The 22,824-nt window shown below is 51.3% G+C and overlaps 1 protein-coding gene across 2 annotated transcripts in view; it reads right to left on the bottom strand.

Annotated features, from left to right (window-relative positions):
• Nucleotides 1–22,824, bottom strand: part of cysltr3 (cysteinyl leukotriene receptor 3) — a 41,018-nt gene that overhangs the window by 5,673 nt on the left and 12,521 nt on the right. Inside the window, exon 1 of one of the 2 annotated variants that reach the window (XM_068023607.1) lies at nucleotides 22,486–22,703. The exons of the other annotated variant lie outside the window; for it this stretch is intronic. The gene's annotated coding sequence lies outside the window, so the exon portion shown is untranslated. Of the gene's footprint in view, nucleotides 1–22,485; nucleotides 22,704–22,824 lie in introns of those variants that run through there. 2 annotated transcript variants of the gene reach the window in all.

Raw genomic sequence — 22,824 nt, 5'->3', positions numbered from 1 at the left:
TTCAATGAAGAGATCAAGAGCGGGTAAGAGGCCAGGGTGAGGGGTCCAGGTAGAGGGAGAATGCTGGAGGCGGGTGAATGGGTCTGCTGGTCGGGGGGAGGACTCCTGGTCGAAGAAGTGAGCCCGGAGGCGGAGGCGACAGAAGAAGAGCTCAACGTCATGCCGAGCGCAGGTATCTCCGAGAAATACAACGTTCCTCGGACTGCTACTCTCGCCACATCCTGAGATCCACACTCAGTGCAATGCGCCGCCATATGCACACACTGGACCTCTCTCTCCAGCAGCACCGTCTCACCTTATCTCAAATCTGTTCTACTCCGCAGTTTCATCTCATCTTACGTCTCATCCGACACATTCCCCTCCAGATCCTCCTTCCGCTTCACTTCCCTCTGACCCCACCCCTTCTGATCTGACCCCTTGCCGTGTATTCACTATAACCTCTGACCTCCCCCTCTCTGATGCTGAGCGTTCTGTACTCAGCAAAGGTCTCAGTTTTATCCCCTTACGCCCCCACCTCAATGAATTTCGCGCTCGGCATGACGTTGAGCTCTTCTTCCGTCGCCTCCGCCTCCGGGCTCACTTCTTCGACCAGGAGTCCTCCCCCCGACCAGCAGACCCATTCACCCGCCTCCAGCATTCTCCCTCTACCTGGACCCCTCCCCCTGGCCTCTTACCCGCTCTTGATCTCTTCATTGAAAACTGTCGGCGAGACATTGGTCGTCTCAATTTCTCTGCCCCCCTCACTCACTCTAACCTGTCCCCCTCTGAACTTGAGGCACTCCGTTCTCTCAGGTCTAACCCCGACATGGTCATCAAACCTGCAGACAAGGGTGGTGCTGTTGTTGTATGGCGTACCGACCTCTACCTTGCAGAAGCTCAACGCCAACTCACAGACACCTCTTCCTACCTCCCTCTGGACCATGACCCCACCACCGAACATCAAGCCACCGTCCAAAGGACTGTCACTGACCTCATCTCCTCTGGAGATCTTCCCTCTACAGCTTCCAACCTCATAGACCCACAACCCCGGACAGCCCGCTTCTACCTCCTTCCCAAAATCCGCAAACGGGACTGTCCCGGCAGACCCATTGTGTCAGCCTGCTCCTGAACTCTGCTTCTCTTTCCACAGATGCTGCCAGACCTGCTGAGTGAATCCAGCATTTCTTGTTTTTGTTCCAGGTTAGACCATTGGGTGCACTGTCAGGTTCAGTATTAAGGTCAGTCACAGCAAAAGACAATTTGGTTCCCATGTCAATTAATGTATTTTATATTATTCTCTGCAACTCCAAACACTGGTCTTCACCTGTTCTACTTCTTGTTTCCAAATCTGTCACTTTATTTGAGCTCAACAAACAAAGAACAAAGAACAGTACAGCACAGGAACAGGCCATTCGGCCCGCCAAGCCTGCGCCGATCTTGATGCCTGCCTAAACTAAAACCTTCTGCACTTCCGGGGCCCATATCCCTCTATTCCCATCCTATTCATGTAACACTTGAATCAGGACAGACAGAGAATATATTCATTATATTAGGGACCGGGGAGCCATATCACAGCAGCTTATAACAGCATGTGCAGAATACATTATGATCAAATCTGTCACCCCGTGTAAAGCACTCTCCCACTGTCACCCCGTGTAAGGCAGACAACCGCTGTCACCCCGTGTAACACACTCTCCCGCTGTCACCCCGTGTAACACACTCTCCCGCTGTCACCCCGTGTAACACACTCTCCCGCTGTCACCCCGTGTAACACACTCTCCCACTGTCACCCCGTGTAACACACACACCCACTGTCACCCCGTGTAACGCACTCTCCCACTATCACCCCATGTAACGCACTCTCCCACTGTCACCCCGTGAAACACACACACCCACTGTCACCCCGTGAAACACACACACCCACTGTCACCCCGTGAAACACACACACCCACTGTCACCCCGTGTAACACACACACCCACTGTCACCCCGTGTAACACACTCTCCCACTGTCACCCCGTGTAACACACACACCCACTGTCACCCCGTGTAACGCACTCTCCCACTGTCACCCCGTGTAACACACACACCCACTGTCACCCCGTGTAACGCACTCTCCCACTATCACCCCATGTAACGCACTCTCCCACTGTCACCCCGTGTAACACACTCTCCCACTGTCACCCCGTGTAACACACTCTCCCACTGTCACCCCGTGTAACGCACTCTCCCACTGTCACCCCGTGTAACGCACTCTCCCACTGTCACCCCGTGTAACGCACTCTCCCACTGTCACCCCGTGTAACACACTCTCCCACTGTCACCCCGTGTAACACACTCTCCCACTGTCACCCCGTGTAACGCACTCTCCCACCGTCACCCCGTGTAACACACTCTCCCACTGTCACCCCGTGTAACACACTCTCCCACTGTCACCCCGTGTAAAGCACTGTCCCACTGTCACCCCGTGTAAAGCAGACACCCGCTGTCACCCCGTGTAAAGCAGACACCCGCTGTCACCCCGTGTAACACACTCTCCCACTGTCACCCCGTGTAACGCACTCTCCCACTGTCACCCCGTGTAAAGCACTCTCCCACTGTCAACCCGTGTAACACACACACCCACTGTCACCCCGTGTAACGCACTCTCCCACTGTCACCCCGTGTAACACACACACCCGCTGTCACCCCGTGTAACACACTCTTCTACTGTCTGCCCGCGTAAAACACACACCCGCTTTCACCCCGTGTAACGCACTCTCCCACTGTCACCCCGTGTAACGCACTCTCCCACTGTCACCCCGTGAAACACACTCTCCCACTGTCACCCCGTGAAACACACTCTCCCACTGTCACCCCGTGAAACACACTCTCCCACTGTCACCCCGTGTAACGCACTCTCCCACTGTCACCCCGTGAAACACACTCTCCCACTGTCACCCCGTGAAACACACTCTCCCACTGTCACCCCGTGAAACACACTCTCCCACTGTCACCCCGTGAAACACACTCTCCCACTGTCTGCCCGTGTAACACACACACCCGCTGTCACCCCGTGTAACGCACTCTCGCACTGTCACCCCGTGTAACACACTCTCCCACTGTCTGCCCGTGTAACGCACACACCCGCTGTCACCCCGTGTAACGCACTCTCGCACTGTCACCCCGTGTAACGCACTCTCCCACTGTCACCCCGTGTAACGCACTCTCCCACTGTCACCCCGTGTAACACACTCTCCTACTGTCACCCCGTGTAACACACTCTCCTACTGTCACCCCGTGTAACACACACACACGCTGTCACCCCGTGTAACGCACTCTCCCACTGTCACCCCGTGTAACGCACTCTCCCACTGTCACCCCGTGGAAAGCACTCTCCCACTGTCACCCCGTGTAACACACACACCCGCTGTCACCCCGTGTAACACACTCTCCCACTGTCACCCCGTGTAACACACTCTCCCACTGTCACCCCGTGTAACGCACACACCCGCTGTCACCCCGTGTAACACACTCTCCTACTGTCACCCCATGTAACACACTCTCCCACTGTCTGCCCATGTAACACACACACCCGCTGTCACCCCGTGTAACGCACTCTCCCACTGTCACCCCGTGTAACGCACTCTCCCACTGTCACCCCGTGTAACGCACACTCCCACTGTCACCCCGTGTAACGCACTCTCCCACTGTTCTCCCGTGAAACACACTCTCCCACTGTCACCCCGTGAAAAACACTCTCCCACTGTCACCCCGTGTAACACACTCTCCTACTGTCACCCCATGTAACACACTCTCCCACTGTCAGCCCGTGTGACACACACACCCGCTGTCACCCCGTGTAACGCACTCTCCCACTGTCACCCCGTGTAACACACACACCCACTGTCACCCCGTTTAACGCACTCTCCCACTGTCACACCGTGTAACACACTCTCCCACTATCACCCCATGTAACACACTCACCCGCTGTCACCCCGTGTAACACACTCTCCCACTGTCACCCCGTGTAACACACACACCCGCTGTCACCCCGTGTAACACACACACCCGCTGTCACCCCAAATAACACACACACCCGCTGTCACCCCATGTAAGGCACTCTCCCACTATCACCCCGTGTAACGCACTCTCCCACTGTCACCCCGTGTAACACACACACCCGCTGTCACCCCGTGTAACGCACTCTCCCACTGTCACCCCGTGTAACGCACTCTCCCACTGTCACCCCGTGTAACACACTCTCCCACTGTCACCCCGTGTAACGCACACACCCGCTGTCACCCCGTGTAACACACTCTCCTACTGTCACCCCGTGTAACACACACACCCGCTGTCAACCCGTGTAACACACTCTCCCACTGTCACCCCGTGTAACACACTCTCCCACTGTCACCCCGTGTAACGCACACACCCGCTGTCACCCCGTGTAACACACTCTCCTACTGTCACCCCATGTAACACACTCTCCCACTGTCTGCCCATGTAACACACACACCCGCTGTCACCCCGTGTAACGCACTCTCCCGCTGTCACCCCGTGTAACGCACTCTCCCACTGTCACCCCGTGTAACGCACACTCCCACTGTCACCCCGTGTAACGCACTCTCCCACTGTTCTCCCGTGAAACACACTCTCCCACTGTCACCCCGTGAAAAACACTCTCCCACTGTCACCCCGTGTAACACACTCTCCTACTGTCACCCCATGTAACACACTCTCCCGCTGTCACCCCGTGTAACACACACACCCGCTGTCACCCCGTGTAATGCACTCTCCCACTGTCAGCCCGTGTGACACACACACCCACTGTCACCCCGTGTAACACACACACCCACTGTCACCCCGTGTAACGCACTCTCGCACTGTCACCCCGTGAAAAACACTCTCCCACTGTCACCCCGTGTAACGCACTCTCCCACTGTCACCCCGTGTAACGCACTCTCCCACTGTCACCCCGTGTAACACACTCTCCCACTGTCACCCCGTGTAACACACACACCCACTGTCACCCCGTGTAACGCACTCTCGCACTGTCACCCCGTGAAAAACACTCTCCCACTGTCACCCCGTGTAACACACACACCCGCTGTCACCCCGTGTAACGCACTCTCCCACTGTCACCCCGTGTAACGCACTCTCCCACTGTCACCCCGTGTAACACACTCTCCCACTGTCACCCCGTGTAACACACTCTCCCACTGTCACCCCGTGTAACGCACACACCCGCTGTCACCCCGTGTAACACACTCTCCTACTGTCACCCCGTGTAACACACACACCCGCTGTCACCCCGTGTAACACACTCTCCCACTGTCACCCCGTGTAACACACTCTCCCACTGTCACCCCGTGTAACGCACACACCCGCTGTCACCCCGTGTAACACACTCTCCTACTGTCACCCCATGTAACACACTCTCCCACTGTCTGCCCATGTAACACACACACCCGCTGTCACCCCGTGTAACGCACTCTCCCACTGTCACCCCGTGTAACGCACTCTCCCACTGTCACCCCGTGTAACGCACTCTCCCACTGTCACCCCGTGTAACGCACACTCCCACTGTCACCCCGTGTAACGCACTCTCCCACTGTTCTCCCGTGAAACACACTCTCCCACTGTCACCCCGTGAAAAACACTCTCCCACTGTCACCCCGTGAAACACACTCTCCTACTGTCACCCCATGTAACACACTCTCCCACTGTCACCCCGTGTAACACACACACCCGCTGTCACCCCGTGTAATGCACTCTCCCACTGTCAGCCCGTGTGACACACACACCCACTGTCACCCCGTGTAACACACACACCCACTGTCACCCCGTGTAACGCACTCTCGCACTGTCACCCCGTGAAAAACACTCTCCCACTGTCACCCCGTGTAACGCACTCTCCCACTGTCACCCCGTGTAACGCACACACCCACTGTCACCCCGTGTAACGCACTCTCCCACTGTCACCCCGTGTAACGCACTCTCCCACTGTCACCCCGTGTAACACACACACCCACTGTCACCCCGTGTAACGCACTCTCGCACTGTCACCCCGTGAAAAACACTCTCCCACTGTCACCCCGTGTAACGCACTCTCCCACTGTCACCCCGTGTAACACACTCTCCCACTGTCACCCCGTGTAACACACTCTCCCACTGTCACCCCGTGTAAAGCAGACACCCGCTGTCACCCCGTGTAAAGCAGACACCCGCTGTCACCCCGTGTAACACACTCTCCCACTGTCACCCCGTGTAACGCACTCTCCCACTGTCACCCCGTGTAAAGCACTCTCCCACTGTCACCCCGTGTAACACACACACCCACTGTCACCCCGTGTAACGCACTCTCCCACTGTCACCCCGTGTAACACACACACCCGCTGTCACCCCGTGTAACACACTCTTCTACTGTCTGCCCGCGTAAAACACACACCCGCTTTCACCCCGTGTAACGCACTCTCCCACTGTCACCCCGTGTAACGCACTCTCCCACTGTCACCCCGTGAAACACACTCTCCCACTGTCACCCCGTGAAACACACTCTCCCACTGTCACCCCGTGAAACACACTCTCCCACTGTCACCCCGTGAAACACACTCTCCCACTGTCTGCCCGTGTAACACACACACCCGCTGTCACCCCGTGTAACGCACTCTCGCACTGTCACCCCGTGTAACACACTCTCCCACTGTCTGCCCGTGTAACGCACACACCCGCTGTCACCCCGTGTAACGCACTCTCGCACTGTCACCCCGTGTAACGCACTCTCGCACTGTCACCCCGTGTAACGCACTCTCCCACTGTCACCCCGTGTAACGCACTCTCCCACTGTCACCCCGTGTAACGCACTCTCCCACTGTCACCCCGTGTAACGCACTCTCCTACTGTCACCCCGTGTAACACACTCTCCTACTGTCACCCCATGTAACACACTCTCCTACTGTCACCCCGTGTAACACACACACACGCTGTCACCCCGTGTAACACACTCTCCCACTGTCACCCCGTGTAACGCACTCTCCCACTGTCACCCCGTGGAAAGCACTCTCCCACTGTCACCCCGTGTAACACACTCTCCCACTGTCAGCCCGTGTGACGCACACACCCGCTGTCACCCCGTGTAACGCACTCTCCCACTGTCACCCCGTGTAACACACACACCCACTGTCACCCCGTGTAACGCACTCTCCCACTGTCACACCGTGTAACACACTCTCCCACTATCACCCCGTGTAACACACTCACCCGCTGTCACCCCGTGTAACACACTCTCCCACTGTCACCCCGTGTAACACACACACCCGCTGTCACCCCGTGTAACACACACACCCGCTGTCACCCCAAATAACACACACACCCGCTGTCACCCCATGTAAGGCACTCTCCCACTATCACCCCGTGTAACGCACTCTCCCACTGTCACCCCGTGTAACACACACACCCGCTGTCACCCCGTGTAACGCACTCTCCCACTGTCACCCCGTGTAACGCACTCTCCCACTGTCACCCCGTGTAACACACTCTCCCACTGTCACCCCGTGTAACGCACACACCCGCTGTCACCCCGTGTAACACACTCTCCTACTGTCACCCCGTGTAACACACACACCCGCTGTCACCCCGTGTAACACACTCTCCCACTGTCACCCCGTGTAACACACTCTCCCACTGTCACCCCGTGTAACGCACACACCCGCTGTCACCCCGTGTAACACACTCTCCTACTGTCACCCCATGTAACACACTCTCCCACTGTCTGCCCATGTAACACACACACCCGCTGTCACCCCGTGTAACGCACTCTCCCACTGTCACCCCGTGTAACGCACTCTCCCACTGTCACCCCGTGTAACGCACTCTCCCACTGTCACCCCGTGTAACGCACACTCCCACTGTCACCCCGTGTAACGCACACTCCCACTGTCACCCCGTGTAACGCACTCTCCCACTGTTCTCCCGTGAAACACTCTCTCCCACTGTCACCCCGTGAAAAACACTCTCCCACTGTCACCCCGTGTAACACACTCTCCCACTGTCACCCCGTGTAACACACTCTCCTACTGTCACCCCATGTAACACACTCTCCCACTGTCACCCCGTGTAACACACACACCCGCTGTCACCCCGTGTAATGCACTCTCCCACAGTCACCCCGTGTAACGCACACTCCCGCTGTCACCCCGTGTAACGCACTCTCCCGCTGTCACCCCGTGTAACGCACTCTCCCACTGTCACCCCGTGTAACGCACACTCCCACTGTCACCCCGTGTAACGCACACTCCCGCTGTCACCCCGTGTAACGCACACACTCCCGCTGTCACCCCGTGTAACGCACTCTCCCACTGTCACCCCGTGTAACGCACACACCCGCTGTCACCCCGTGTAACGCACTCTCCCACTGTCACCCCGTGTAACGCACACACCCGCTGTCACCCCGTGTAACACACTCTCCTACTGTCACCCCATGTAACACACTCTCCCACTGTCACCCCGTGTAACACACTCTCCCACTGTCACCCCGTGTAACACACACACCCGCTGTCACCCCCTGTAACACACTCTCCCACTGTCACCCCGTGTAACGCACTCTCCCACTGTCACCCCGTGTAACGCACTCTCCCACTGTCACCCCGTGTAACGCACACACCCGCTGTCACCCCGTGTAACGCACACACCCGCAGTCACCCCGTGTGACGCACACTCCCGCAGTCACCCCGTGTGACGCACACTCCCAATGGTACCCCGTGTAACGCACTCTCCCGCTGTCACCCCGTGTGACGCACTCTCCCAATGGTACCCCGTGTAACACACTCTCCCACTGGTACCCCGTGTAACACACTCTCCCACTGGTACCCCGTGTAACACACTCTCCCACTGGTACCCCGTGTAACACACTCTCCCACTGGTACCCCGTGTGACTCACACTCCCACTTATACCCCGTGTAACACACACTCCCACTGGTACCCCGTGTAACGCACTCTACCACTGGTACCCCGTGTAACGCACTCTCCCCCCGATACCCCGTGTAACACACACTCCCACCGGTACCCCGTGTAACACACACTCCCACCGGTACCCCGTGTAACGCACTCTCCCCCTGATACCCCGTGTAACGCTCTCTCCCCCTGATACCCCGTGTAACGCTCTCTCCCCCTGATACCCCGTGTAACGCTCTCTCCCCCTGATACCCCGTGTAACGCTCTCTCCCCCTGATACCCCGTGTAACGCACTCTCCCCCTGATACCCCGTGTAACGCACTCTCCCCCCGATACCCCGTGTAACGCACTCTCCCCCCGATACCCCGTGTAACGCACTCTCCCCCCGATACCCCGTGTAACACACACTCCCCCCGGTACCCCGTGTAACACACACTCCCCCCGGTACCCCGTGTAACACACACTCCCCCCGGTACCCCGTGTAACACACACTCCCACCGGTACCCCGTGTAACACACACTCCCACCGGTACCCCGTGTAACACACACTCCCACCGGTACCCCGTGTAACACACACTCCCAGCGGTACCCCGTGTAACACACACTCCCAGCGGTACCCCGTGTAACACACACTCCCACTGCTACCCCGTGTAACGCACACTCCCACTGCTACCCCGTGTAACGCACTCTCCCACTGGTACCCCGTGTAACGCACTCTCCCCCTGATACCCCGTGTAACACACTCTCGCCCCGATACCCCGTGTAACACACACTCCCACCGGTACCCCGTGTAACACACACTCCCACCGGTACCCCGTGTAACACACACTCCCACCGGTACCCCGTGTAACACACACTCCCACCGGTACCCCGTGTAACAAACTCTCCCACTGGTACCCCGTGTAACACACTCTCCCACTGGTACCCCGTGTAACACACTCTCTCTCTGATATCCCGTGTAACACACACTCCCAGTGGTACCCCGTGTAACAAACTCTCCCACTGGTACCCCGTGTAACGCACTCTCCCAATGGTACCCCGTGTAACGCACTCTCCCAATGGTACCCCGTGTAACGCACTCTCCCAATGGTACCCCGTGTAACGCACTCTCCCAATGGTACCCCGTGTAACACACTCTCCCACTGGTACCGCGTGTAACACACTCTCCCACTGGTACCCCGTGTAACACACTCTCCCACTGGTACCCCGTGTGACACACTCTCCCACTGGTACCCCGTGTAACACACTCTCCCACTGGCACCCCGTGTAACACACACTCCCCCTGATACCCCGTGTAACACACTCTCCCCCTGATACCCCGTGTAACACACTCTCCCATTAGTACCCCGTTTAACACACACTCCCCCTGATACCCCGTGTAACACACTCTCCCCCTGATACCCCGTGTAACACACTCTCCCATTAGTACCCCGTTTAACACACACTCCCCCTGATACCCCGTGTAACACACTCTCCCGCTGGTACCCCCGTTTAACACACACTCCCACTGGCACCCCGTGTAACACACTCTCCCACTGGCACCCCGTGTAACACACACTCCCACTGGTACCCCGTGTAACACACACTCCCACTGGTACCCCGTGTAACACACACTCCCACTGGTACCCCGTGTAACGCACACTCCCACTGCTACCCCGTGTAACGCACACTCCCACTGCTACCCCGTGTAACGCACACTCCCACTGGTACCCCGTGTAACGCACACTCCCACTGCTACCCCGTGTAACGCACACTCCCACTGCTACCCCGTGTAACGCACACTCCCACTGCTACCCCGTGTAACACACACTCCCACTGGTACCCCGTGTAAAGCACTCTCCCAATGGTACCCCGTGTAACACACTCTCCCACTGGTACCCCGTGTAACGCACTCTCCCAATGGTACCCCGTGTAACACACACTCCCACTGCTACCCCGTGTAACACACACTCCCACTGCTACCCCGTGTAAAGCACTCTCCCAATGGTACCCCGTGTAACACACTCTCCCACTGGTACCCCGTGTAACACACTCTCCCACTGGTACCCCGTGTAACACACTCTCCCACTGGTACCCCGTGTAACACACTCTCCCACTGGTACACCGTGTAACACACTCTCCCCCTGATACCCCGTGTAACACACTCTCCCACTGGTACCCCGTGTAACACACTCTCCCACTGGTACCCCGTGTAACACACTCTCCCACTGGTACCCCGTGTAACACACTCTCCCACTGGTACCCCGTGTAACACACTCTCCCACTGGTACCCCGTGTAACACACTCTCCCACTGGTACCCCGTGTAACACACACTCCCACTGGTACCCCGTGTAACACACTCTCCCACTGGTACCCCGTGTAACACACACTCCCACTGGTACCCCGTGTAACACACACTCCCACTGGTACCCCGTGTAACACACACTCCCACTGGTACCCCGTGTAACACACACTCCCACTGGTACCCCGTGTAACACACACTCCCACTGGTACCCCGTGTAACACACACTCCCACTGGTACCCCGTGTAACACACACTCCCACTGGTACCCCGTGTAACACACTCTCCCACTGGTACCCCGTGTAACACACACTCCCCCTGATACCCCGTGTAACACACTCTCCCACTGGTACCCCGTGTAACGCACACTCCCACTGGTACCCCGTGTAACACACTCTCCCACTGGTACCCCGTGTAACACACTCTCCCACTGGTACCCCGTGTAACACACTCTCTCTCTGATATCCCGTGTAACACACTCTCCCACTGGTACCCCGTGTAACACACACTCCCACTGGTACCCCGTGTAACACACACTCCCACTGGTACCCCGTGTAACACACACTCCCACTGGTACCCCGTGTAACACACACTCCCACTGGTACCCCGTGTAACACACTCTCCCACTGGTACCCCGTGTAACACACTCTCCCACTGGTACCCTCTGTGGTCTGCACTGAGTGCTGCTGGGAAGGCACAGAGTCTCAAGAAGGGTGTTTGATAAGTGAGTGGATTGGAAGGGTTAATCTCTCTCAAGTCTAGGTTTTGTTTCGTTTACATTTAGCAATCAATTGAAATTACTGTTTAAGTTAAGTGGCAAGTTAGGTTTCTTACAGTTTGAAACAGAGGTATACAAACTCTCTGAGATTAGCTGTAGCTACTTAATTAATTAGCTAGCTTAAACTGGTTTCGGAGCTCAGCAGAGTTCTAGCAAAGCTGAGACATCATTGTTTTTAGAGAGCATAAATTCAGGGGACTCAGTGCTGCTGGAGGGCACAGAGTGTGAAGAAGGGAGTTTGGTAAGTGAGGGGAACTATAAATTAAGAGAAAATAAATTTAATTAAATTAACAGAATAAAGATGGCAGGACAGGAGATGTGTCATGGCTGCAGTATGTGGGAACTCCTGGATGCCACGGCAATCCATGGCAACCACATCTGTACTAAGTGTCTGCGGCTTGAGGAGCTTCGGCTCAGAGTCATTGAGCTGGATGCCGAGCTGCAGACACTGTAATGCATCAGGGAGGGGGAAAGTTACCTGGACACTTTGTTCCAGAAGGCAGTCACACCCCTTAGGATAGGGTCATCTGTTTTGGTTAGTGGTCAGAGGTCAGGGACAGGAGGGTGTGACTGCGAGTCAGGCAGGTAAGGGGATCAAGATGGTGGGAGTGGAGGAGCCTCAGCCCTTGCAATTGAGCAACAAGTCTGAGGTTCTTGCAGTTTGTATGGACAAGAGCGAGGGCTGTAGTGTGGATGAGCAGACTGACCATGGCACCATGGTACAGGAAGCCCTTCAAGTGTGGGAAGCAAAAAGGAATGTAGTGGTAGTAGGAGACAGTATAGTGAGGGGGACTGACACTGTTCTCTGCAGCAAAGAGTGAGAGCCCAGACGGCTGTGTTGCCTGCTCGGTGCTAGGGTTCAGGACATCTGCTCAGGGCTGGAGAGGAACTTACAGTGGGAGGGGCAAGATCCAGTTGTCATGGTCCATGCAGGTACCAATGACATAGGCAGGATAAGAAAGACATTCTGCATAGTCAGTATGAGGAGATAGGCAACAAATTAAGCAGAACCGCAAAGGTTATAATCTCTGGATTATTACCTGAGCCACATGCAAATTGGAGTAGGGCAAATAAGATTAGAGAAATTAATGCGCGGCTCAAAGACTGATGTGTTAGAAATAGGTTCCAGTTCGTGGGGCACTGGCACCAGTACTGGGGAAAGTGGGGGCTGTACCGTTGGGACGGTTTGTACTTGAACAGTGCTGGGACCAGTGTTCTAGCAAACCGTATATCTAGGGAAGTAGAGAGGGTTTTAAACTAAATAGTGGGGGCAAGGGATCAAATTTGGGAAGATATGGTAAATCAAAGAGCAGAGACAAGGCAATAGAGAAAGATATTCATATGGGAAATGATAAACAGACTGTGACAGGAAGAGACAGAGCATACAAATCTAAGAGTAAATCAACAGATAAGGCTTGAGGTTACAAAAATAATAGAAGGACAAAACTAAAGGCTCTATAGCTGAATGCACACAGCACTCGAAACAAAACAGATGAACTGATAATGCAAATGGAAATAAGTAAGGACAATCTGATAGACATTACAGAGACATGGCTACAGGATGATACAGATTGGGACCTGAATATTGAAGGGTACATGACATTTAGAAAGGACAGGAAGCTAGGAAAAGGTGGAGGGGTGGCTCTGTTAATTAATGATGCTATGAGCACAATAGAGAGGGGTGACCCAAGTTCAAGAAACCCAAATGTAGAAGTGGGAGTGGTGTACAGGCCCCCTAACACTAACCACATGGTAGGACGGGGTATAAAGCAAGAAAGAATGGGTGCTTGTCAGAAAGGTACGGCGATAATCATGGGGGACTTTAATCTCCATATAGATTGGAAAATTCAGATGGGCAAAGGTAGCCTAGATAAGGAGTTCATAGAATGTTTTCAGGATAGTTTCTTAGAACAGCACATTTTGAAGCCAACCAGAGAGCAGGCTATACTAGACCTGGTATTGTGCAACGGGATAGGATTAATTGATGACCTCATAGTGAAGGCACCCCTAGGCAGCAGCAATCATAATATGATCGAATTTTACATTCAGTTTGAGGGAGAGAAGAGTGGGTCTAAGACGAGTATTTTAAACTTAAATAAGCGCAGTTATGAGGGCATGAAAGCAGAGCTACCAAAAGTGAACTGGCAAAGTAGCTTAAAGGATAGGTCAACAGAGATGCAGTGGCAGACATTACAGGGGATATTTCAGAATACACAGAATAGATATATTCCAACGAGAAAGAAAAATTCCAAGGGTGGGACCCGCCAGTCATGATTAACTAAAATCAGTTAAAGATAGTATCAAACTTAAAGAAAAAGCCTATAATTGCGCAAAGATGGGAGGCAGGTCAGAAGATTGGACAGAATATAAAAAACAGGAAAGAATGACTAAAAGATTAATAAGGAGGGAAAAATTAGAGTAGGAGAGAAAGCTGGTGAGAAATATGAAGACAGATAGTAAGAGTTTCTATAGATATTTTAAAAAAGAGAGTTATCAAAGTGAGCATAGGTCCTATAGAAAGTGAGTCTGTGAAATTAATAAGGGAAAGAATGGAGATGATAGATGAATTGAAGAGGTATTTTGCATCGGTCTTCACTATAGAGGATACAAGTAACATCCCAGAATTAGCTGTAAGTCAGGAAATGGAAAGGAGGGAGGAACTCAAGAAAATTACAATCAGGGAAGTGGTACTGAACAAATTGTTGGAGCTGTGGGCTGACAAGTCCCCCAGTCCTGATGGACTTCATCCGAGGATCTTAAAAGAAGTGGCTAGTGAGATAGTTCATGCGTTGGTTTTGATTTTCCAAAATTCCCTAAATTTGGAAAATAGCGAATGTAACTCCTTTATTCAAAAACAAAGAAACATAGAAAATAGGAGCAGGAGTAGGCCATTCGGCCCTTCGGGCCTGCTCCACCATTCAAAGAAGATCATGGCTGATCATCTAATTCAGTATCCTGTTTCTGCTTTCTCCCCATATCCCTTGATCCCTTTGGCATCAAGAAATATATCTATCTCCTTCTTGAATATATTTAATGACTTGGCCTCCACTGCCTTCTGTGGTAGAGAATTCCACAGGTTCACCACCCTCTGAGTGAAGAAATTTCTCCTCATCTCGGTTCTAAACGACATACTCCGTATACTGAGACTGTGACCCCTGGTTCTGGACTCCCCAGCCATCAGGAACATCCTCCCTGCTTCTACCCTGTCTCGTTCTGTTAGAATTTTATAGGTTTCTATGAGATCCCCCTTCATTCTTCTAAACTCTAGTGAATATAGGCCTAGTCGACCCAATCTCTCCTCATATGTCAATCCTGCCATCCCAGGAATCAGCCTAGTAAATCTTCTTTGCACTCCCTCCATGGCAAGAACATCCTTCCTCAGATAAGGAGACCAAAACTGCAAACAATACTCCAGATGTGGTCTCACCAAGGCCCTGTATAACTGCAGTAAGACATCCTTGCTCCTGTACTCAAATCCTCTTGCAATGAAGGCCAACATATCATTTACCTTCCTAATTGCTTGCTGCACCTGAATGTTTGCTTTCAGTGACTGGTGTACAAGGACACCCAGGTCTCGTTGCACCTCCCCCTTTCCCAATTTATCACCATTCAGATAATAGTCTGCCGTTCTGTTTTTACAACCAAAGTGGATAACCTCACATTTATCCACGTTATACTGCATCTGCCATGCATTTGCCCACTTACTCAACTTGTCCAAATCATATTGGAGCCTCTTTGCATCCTCCTCACAGCTCACATTCCCCCCCTGCTTTGTGTCGTCTGAAAACTTGGAAATGTTACATTTAGTTCCCTCACCCAAGTCATTAATATATATTGTGAATAGCTGGGGCCCAAGCACTGATCCCTGCGGTACCCCACTAGTCACTGCCTGCCACCCGGAAAAAGACCTGTTTATTCCTCCTCACTGTTTCCTGTCTCTCAACCATTTCTCAATCCATGCCAGTACATTACCCCTATCCCATGTGCTTTAATTTTGCACACTAACCTCTTATGTGGGACCTTATCAAAAGCCTTCTGAAAATCCAAATACACCACATCCACTGGCTCTCCCTTATCTATTCTACTAGTTACATCTTCAAAAAACTCCAGTGGATTTGTTAAACATGATTTCCCTTTCGTAAACCCATGCTGACTTTGTCCAATCCCATTTATGTTTTCCAGGTGTTCTGCTTTCACATCCTTTATAATAGACTCTAGCATTTTCCCCACTACTGATGTAAGGCTAACAGGTCTGTAATTCCCTGTTTTTTCTCTCCCTCCTTTTTTAAATAGCGGGGTTACATTTGCCACCCTCCAATCTGTAGGAATTGCTCCAGAGTCTATAGAATTTTGGAAGATGACCATCAATGCATCCATTATTTCCAGGGCCACTTCCTTTAGTACTTTGGGATGTAGATTATCAGGCCCTGGGAATTTATCAGCCTTTAACCCCATTAATTTCCCTAGCACTATTTATTTACTAATACTGATTTCCTTCAGTTCCTCCCTCTCATTAGACCTTTGCTTCCCTAATATTTCTGGGAGGTTATTTGTGTTCTCCTTTGTGAAGACAGAACCAAGGTATGTGTTTAATTGTTCTGCCATTTCTTTGCTCCCCATTATAATTTCCCCCATTTCTGACTGTAAGGGACCTACATTTGTCTTCACTAATATTTTTCTCTTCACATATTTATAAAAGCTTTTACAGTCAGTTTTTATGTACTCTCATACTCCACTTTCCCCCACTTAATCAACCTCTTTGTCCTCCTTTGCTGAATTCTAAACTGCTCCCAATCCTCAGACTTGCTGTTTTTTCTGGCAATTTTATCTGCCTCCTCTTTTGATCGAATACTATCCCTAATTTCTTTTGTAAGCCATGTTTGAGCCACCTTTCCAGTTTTATATTTGCGCCAGACAGGAATGAATAATTGTTGTAATTCATGCACACGTTCTTTAAATATTATCCATTGTCTATCCACTGTCAACCCTTTTAGTAAAGTTCCCCAATCTACCATAGCCAACTTGCCCCTCATACCTTCGTAGTTTCCCTTATTTAGATTCAGGACCCTTGTTTCGGATTCAACTACTTCACTCTCCAACTTAATGAAGAATTCTCTCATGTTATGGTCGCTCCTCCCCAAGGGACCCCGCACAACAAGATCGTTAATTAATCCTTTCTCATTGCACAATACTCAGTCTAGAACAGCCTGTTCTCTAGTTGGTTCCTCAACGTATTGGTCTAAAAAAATATCACGTACACACTCCAGGAAATTCTCCTCCACAGTATTATTGCTAATCTGATTTGACCAATCTATATGTAAATGAAAAGGGAGGGAGACAGAAAGCAGGAAACTACAGGCCAGTTAGCTTAACATCTGTCAAAGGGAAAATGTTTGACGCTATTATTAAAGATGTTATAGCAGGGCACTTAGAAAAATTCAAGGTAATCAGGCAGAGTCAACATGGTTTTGTGAAAGGGAAATCATGTTTAACCAATTTATTGGAGTTCTTTGAAGATGTAACATGTGCTGTGGATAAAGGAGAACTGGTAGATATATTGTACTTAGATTCCCAGAAGGCATTTGATAAGGTGCCACATTAAAGGTTATTGCAGAAAATAAAAGCTCATGGTGCAGGGGGTAACATATTGGCAAGAAACAGAAGATTCGCTAGCTAACAGGAAACAGAGAGTAGGCATAAATGGGTCATTTTCTGGTTGGCAAGATGTAACGAGTGGTGTGCCACAGGGATCAGTGCTGGGGCCTCAACTTTTTACAACTTATATAAATGACTTGGATGAAGGGACCGAAGGTATGGTAGCTAAATTTACTGATGACACAAAGATAGGTAGGAAAGTCAGTTGTGAAGAGGACATAAGGAAACTACAAAGGGATATAGATAGGTTAAGTGAGTGGGCAAAGATCTGGCAAATGGAGTATATAATGTGGGAAAATGTGAATTTGTCCATTTTGGCAGCAAGAATAAAAAAGAAACTTATCTAAATGTGAGAGATTGCAGAGCTCTGAGATGCAGAGAGATCTGGGTGTTCTCGTGCAAAAGGTTATCATGCAGGTACAGCAAGTAATTAGGAAAGCTAATAGAATGTAGTTGTTGTTTTCCCTTACATTGGTTATTCTTGTGGATTGTCCTGCCGAGTGCAAGACGAGAAGCTTCAACAACATGTCTCTATTTTCAGCAATACTATATTATTGTTTATTGCGAGGAGAATTGATTATGGAGGTGATGTTTCAGCTATGCAGGACATTGTTGAGACCACATCCAGAGTACTGTGTACAGTATTGGTCTCCTTATTTAAGGAAGGATGTAAATGCATTGGAAGCAGTTCAGAGAAGGTTTACTAAACTAACACCTGGAATGGGCGGGTTGTCTTATGAGGAAAGGTTGGACAGGCTAGGCTTGTATCCGCTGGAATTTAGAAGAGTAAGAGGCGACTTGATGGAAAACATACAAGATTCTGAGGGGTCTTAACAGGGTGGATGTGGAAAGGATGTTTCCCCTTGTGGGAGAATCTCGAACCAGGGTCATTGATTAAAAATAAGGGGTCGCCCATTTAAGACAGAGATGAGGAGAAATTTCTTCTCTCAGGGTCGTCACTGAAACGCTCTTCCTCAAAAGGCGGTGGAAGCAGAGTTTTGAATATTTTAAAGGCAGAGGTAGATAGATTCTTGATAAACAAGGGGGTGAAAGGTTATTGGGAATAGGCGGGAATGTGGAGTCGAAGGTACAATCAGATCAGCCATGATCTTGTTGAATGGCGAAGCAGGCTCGAGGGGCCGAGTGGCCGAGTCCTGCTCCTAATTCGTATGTTCATATGTTTAGTTTTAGAGATACAGCACTGAAACAGGCCCTTCGGCCCACCGAATCTGTGCCGACCATCAACCACCCATCTATACTAATCCTACACTAATCCCATATTCCTACCACATCCCCACCTGTCCCTATATTTCCCTACCACCTACCTATACTAGGGGCAATTTATAATGGCCAATTTACCTACCAACCTGCAAGTCTTTTGGCTTGTGGGAGGAAACCGGAGCACCCGGAGAAAACCCACGCAGACACAGGGAGAACTTGCAAACTCCACACAGGCAGTACCCAGAATTGAACCCGGGTCCCTGGAGCTGTGAGGCTGCGGTGCTAACCACTGCGCCGCCCACTGTACCCTGTGTAACACACACTCTCACTTTAGCCCCTGTTAAAAACTCAGTCACTCTGTATATAACATATGTATCAAGTATTTTTTAAGCTATATTAAGGTTTCTGTTATCTTGGTGAGGTTGTGTAACCCACTGTCCTGTCCACACACACAGACAGCCGGAGGATTGGAGGATCTCCTAACAGTTGCTGACACCTTGTGTACTGAGTGTCTGAGTGGAGTAGTGTCTGCGCTGTTCAGAAACATGAGCCTCCTTCTCTCTCTTCGTGTCCTGACCTGCCTCATTCCTTGCCTATTCGTCCTGTTCAATGTGAATACTGAGAACAGCATACAACACTGCCGACAGTCTACTTATCAAGGGCGGAATCATTTTTTCAGAACTGGTGAAAAGTTCTGATGAAAGATCATTGACCTGAAATGTTAACTCAGCTTCTGTTATTGTCTTAATGATATACCGGGGCTCACCGTCCACCCCCCACTCCCCACACAGCTACCCAGGCTGTCTGAATAGCAGGTGGTGAGGGAGGGGTTGGGGGAATGAGGGGGTGGGGAGAGACAGGATGGGGCTGTGAGGTGTGGAGGAGCACTGCAGAGCTGGAACTTTGCAATAACAGTTCCTGGTCTAAGATTAATGGCACATACCAGCAGTGCCAGTAGTGGGAATTACTGAAACAAAAACAAGAAATGCTGGATTCACTCAGCAAGTCTGGCAGCATCTGTGGAAAGAGAAGCAGAGTTAACGTTTCGGGTCAGTGACCCTTCTTCGGAACTGACAAATATTAGAAAAGTCACAGATTATAAACAAGTGAGGTGGGGGTTGGGCAAGAGATAACAAAGGAGAAGGTGCAGATTGGACCAGGCCACATAGCTGACCAAAAGGTCACGGAGCAAAGGCAAACAATATGTTAATGGTGTTTTGAAAGACAAAGCATTAGTACAGATTAGGTGCGAATATACTGAATATAGAACATCAGCAAGTGCAAACCTGAAGAAAAACAACCTGAAAAAAACAGTGGGTAAGCAAACTGAACAAACTAAGATGAAATGAAATAAATGCAAAAAATGTAAAAAGGAATGCAAAAAAAAGGAAGAAAAAATAACTAAAAATGACTAAAAATGAAAGTAAAGTGGGGGGCTGTCATGCTCTGAAATTATTGAACTCAATGTTCAGTCCGGCAGGCTGTAGTGTGCCTAATCGGTAGATGAGATGCTGTTCCTCGAGCTTGCGTTGATGTTCACTGGAACACTGCAGCAATCCCAGGACAGAGATGTGAGCATGAGAGCAGGGGGGAGTGTTGAAATGGCAAGCAACCGGAAGCTCAGGGTCCTGCTTGCGGACTGAGCGGAGATGTTCCGCAAAGCGGTCACCCAGTCTGCGCTTGGTCTCCCCAATGTAGAGGAGACCACACTGTGAGCAGCGAATACAGTATACTACATTGAAAGAAGTACAAGTAAATCGCTGCTTCACCTGAAAGGAGTGTTTGGGGCCTGGGATAGTGAGGAGAGAGGAGGTAAATGGGCAGGTATTACACCTCCTGCGATTGCAAGGGAAGGTGCCCTGGGACGGGGACGAGGTGGTGGGGGTAATGGAGGAGTGGACCAGGGTGTCGCGGAGGGAACGATCCCTTCGGAATGCTGACAGGGGAAGGGAGGGGAAGATGCGACTGGTAGTGGCATCACGCTGGAGGTGGCGAAAATGGCGGAGGATGATCCTTTGGATATGGAGGCTGGTGGGATGAAAAGTGAGGACAAGGGGAACCCTGTCACGGTTCTGGGAGGGAGGGGAAGGGGTGAGGGTAGAGGTGCGGGGAATGGGTCGGACACGGTTGAGGGCCCTGTCAACCACAGTGGGGGGAAATCCTCGGTTGAGGAAAAAGGAGGTCATATCAGAAGCACCGTCATGGAAGGTAGCATCATCAGAGCAGATGCGTCAGAGATGGAGAAACTGGGAGAATGGAATGGAGTCCTTACAGGAGGTAGGGTGTGAAGAAGTGTAGTCGAGGTAGCTGTGGGAGTCAGTGGGCTTATAATGGATATTGGTAGACAACCTATCCCCAGAGATGGAGACAGAGAAGTCGAGGAAGGGAAGGGAAGTGTCAGAGATGGACCATGTAAAGGTGAGAGAAGGGTGGAAATTGGAAGCAAAGTTGATAAAGTTTTCGAGTTCGGGGCGGGAGCAGGAAACGGCACCGATACAGTCATCAATGTACCGGAAAAAGAGTTGGGGGAGGGGGCCTGAGTAGGACTGGAACAAAGAATGCTCGACATATCCCACAAAAAGACAGGCATAACTAGGACCCATGCGGGTACCCATAGCGACACCTTTTACTTGAAGGAAGTGCGTGGAGTTGAAGGAGAAGTTGTTCAATGTGAGAACAAGTTCAGCCAGGCGGAGGAGGGTGGTGGTGGATGGGGACTGGTTGGGCCTCTGTTCCAGGAAGAAGCGGAGAGCCCTCAAACCATCCTGGTGGGGGATGGAGGTGTAGAGCGATTGGACGTCCATAGTGAAGAGGAGGCGGTTGGGACCAGGAAACTGGAAATTGTCAAAATGACGTAGGGCGTCAGAAGAGTCACGGATGTAGGTGGGAAGAGACTGGACCAGCGGAGAAAAGATAGAGTCTAGATAGGAAGAAATAAGTTCAGTTGGGCAGGAGCAGGCTGACACAATGGGTCTGCCGGGACAGTCCCGTTTGTGGATTTTGGGAAGGAGATAGAAGCGGGCTGTCCGGGGTTGCGGGACTATGAGGTTGGAAGCTGTAGAGGGAAGATCTCCAGAGGAGATGAGGTCAGTGACAGTCCTTTGGACGGTGGCTTGATGTTCGGTGGTGGGGTCATGGTCCAGAGGGAGGTAGGAAGAGGTGTCTGTGAGTTGGCGTTGAGCTTCTGCAAGGTAGAGGTCGGTACGCCATACAACAACAGCACCACCCTTGTCTGCAGGTTTGATGACCATGTCGGGGTTAGACCTGAGAGAACGGAGTGCCTCAAGTTCAGAGGGGGACTTACTGTGGGAATTACTGATGCAGGTTTTCCCCTGAGTTTGGGAGAAATTAGCAGGATTCCTTCCTGACTGTTTAGGCAGAGACCTTAAGGTGTATTCCCCACTTTTTTCCTTAATTACTTTTATTTTCAGAGTTTACTAACCTCAAAGTAATGGAGCATTGTCAAAGCACACTAAAAATTGACCCGACATTACAATAGTGACTACAGTTCAAACCTACTTCACTGGTGGTTTCAGATGTCCCAAGTTTGTTCCACACAATTTTCTTCTATCGTTTAGTCTTTTTAACAAGAGTGATGTTTATTTTAACAGAGAAGGTGTAACAGGATCTAGAAGCTTACCTGGGAAGGGTGGGTGTTGCCTGCTGCACCTTCCTGCAGTTTGTCTGATGCCAGCTTGAATGGTGGGTTGTCTCAGATCTCAAACAGCTGGAGAGAGGAGCCACAGTACGAGACTTACTGCATTCCCTTCTGACTGCAAGAGTGAAGCTGTGTTCTTGTACCGGCAGCCAGAAAGGAAATGCTTTGTGTGTGTGTGTGAGAGAGAGAGAGAGAGAGAGAGCCTGTTTACTCTGCTTACAACACCAACTGCTGATATTGAAATTGGAACCTTTGAAAGGAGGGGCGAGGGAGACAACTTTGGGTGACTGGTACATCGCACTCACCATCTCACCACAAACC

The sequence above is a fragment of the Heterodontus francisci genome, chromosome 48 (genome assembly GCF_036365525.1).
Source record: "Heterodontus francisci isolate sHetFra1 chromosome 48, sHetFra1.hap1, whole genome shotgun sequence".
NCBI classification, from domain to species: Eukaryota; Metazoa; Chordata; class Chondrichthyes; order Heterodontiformes; family Heterodontidae; genus Heterodontus; species Heterodontus francisci.
This window is presented reverse-complemented; position numbering and strand designations above follow the sequence as displayed.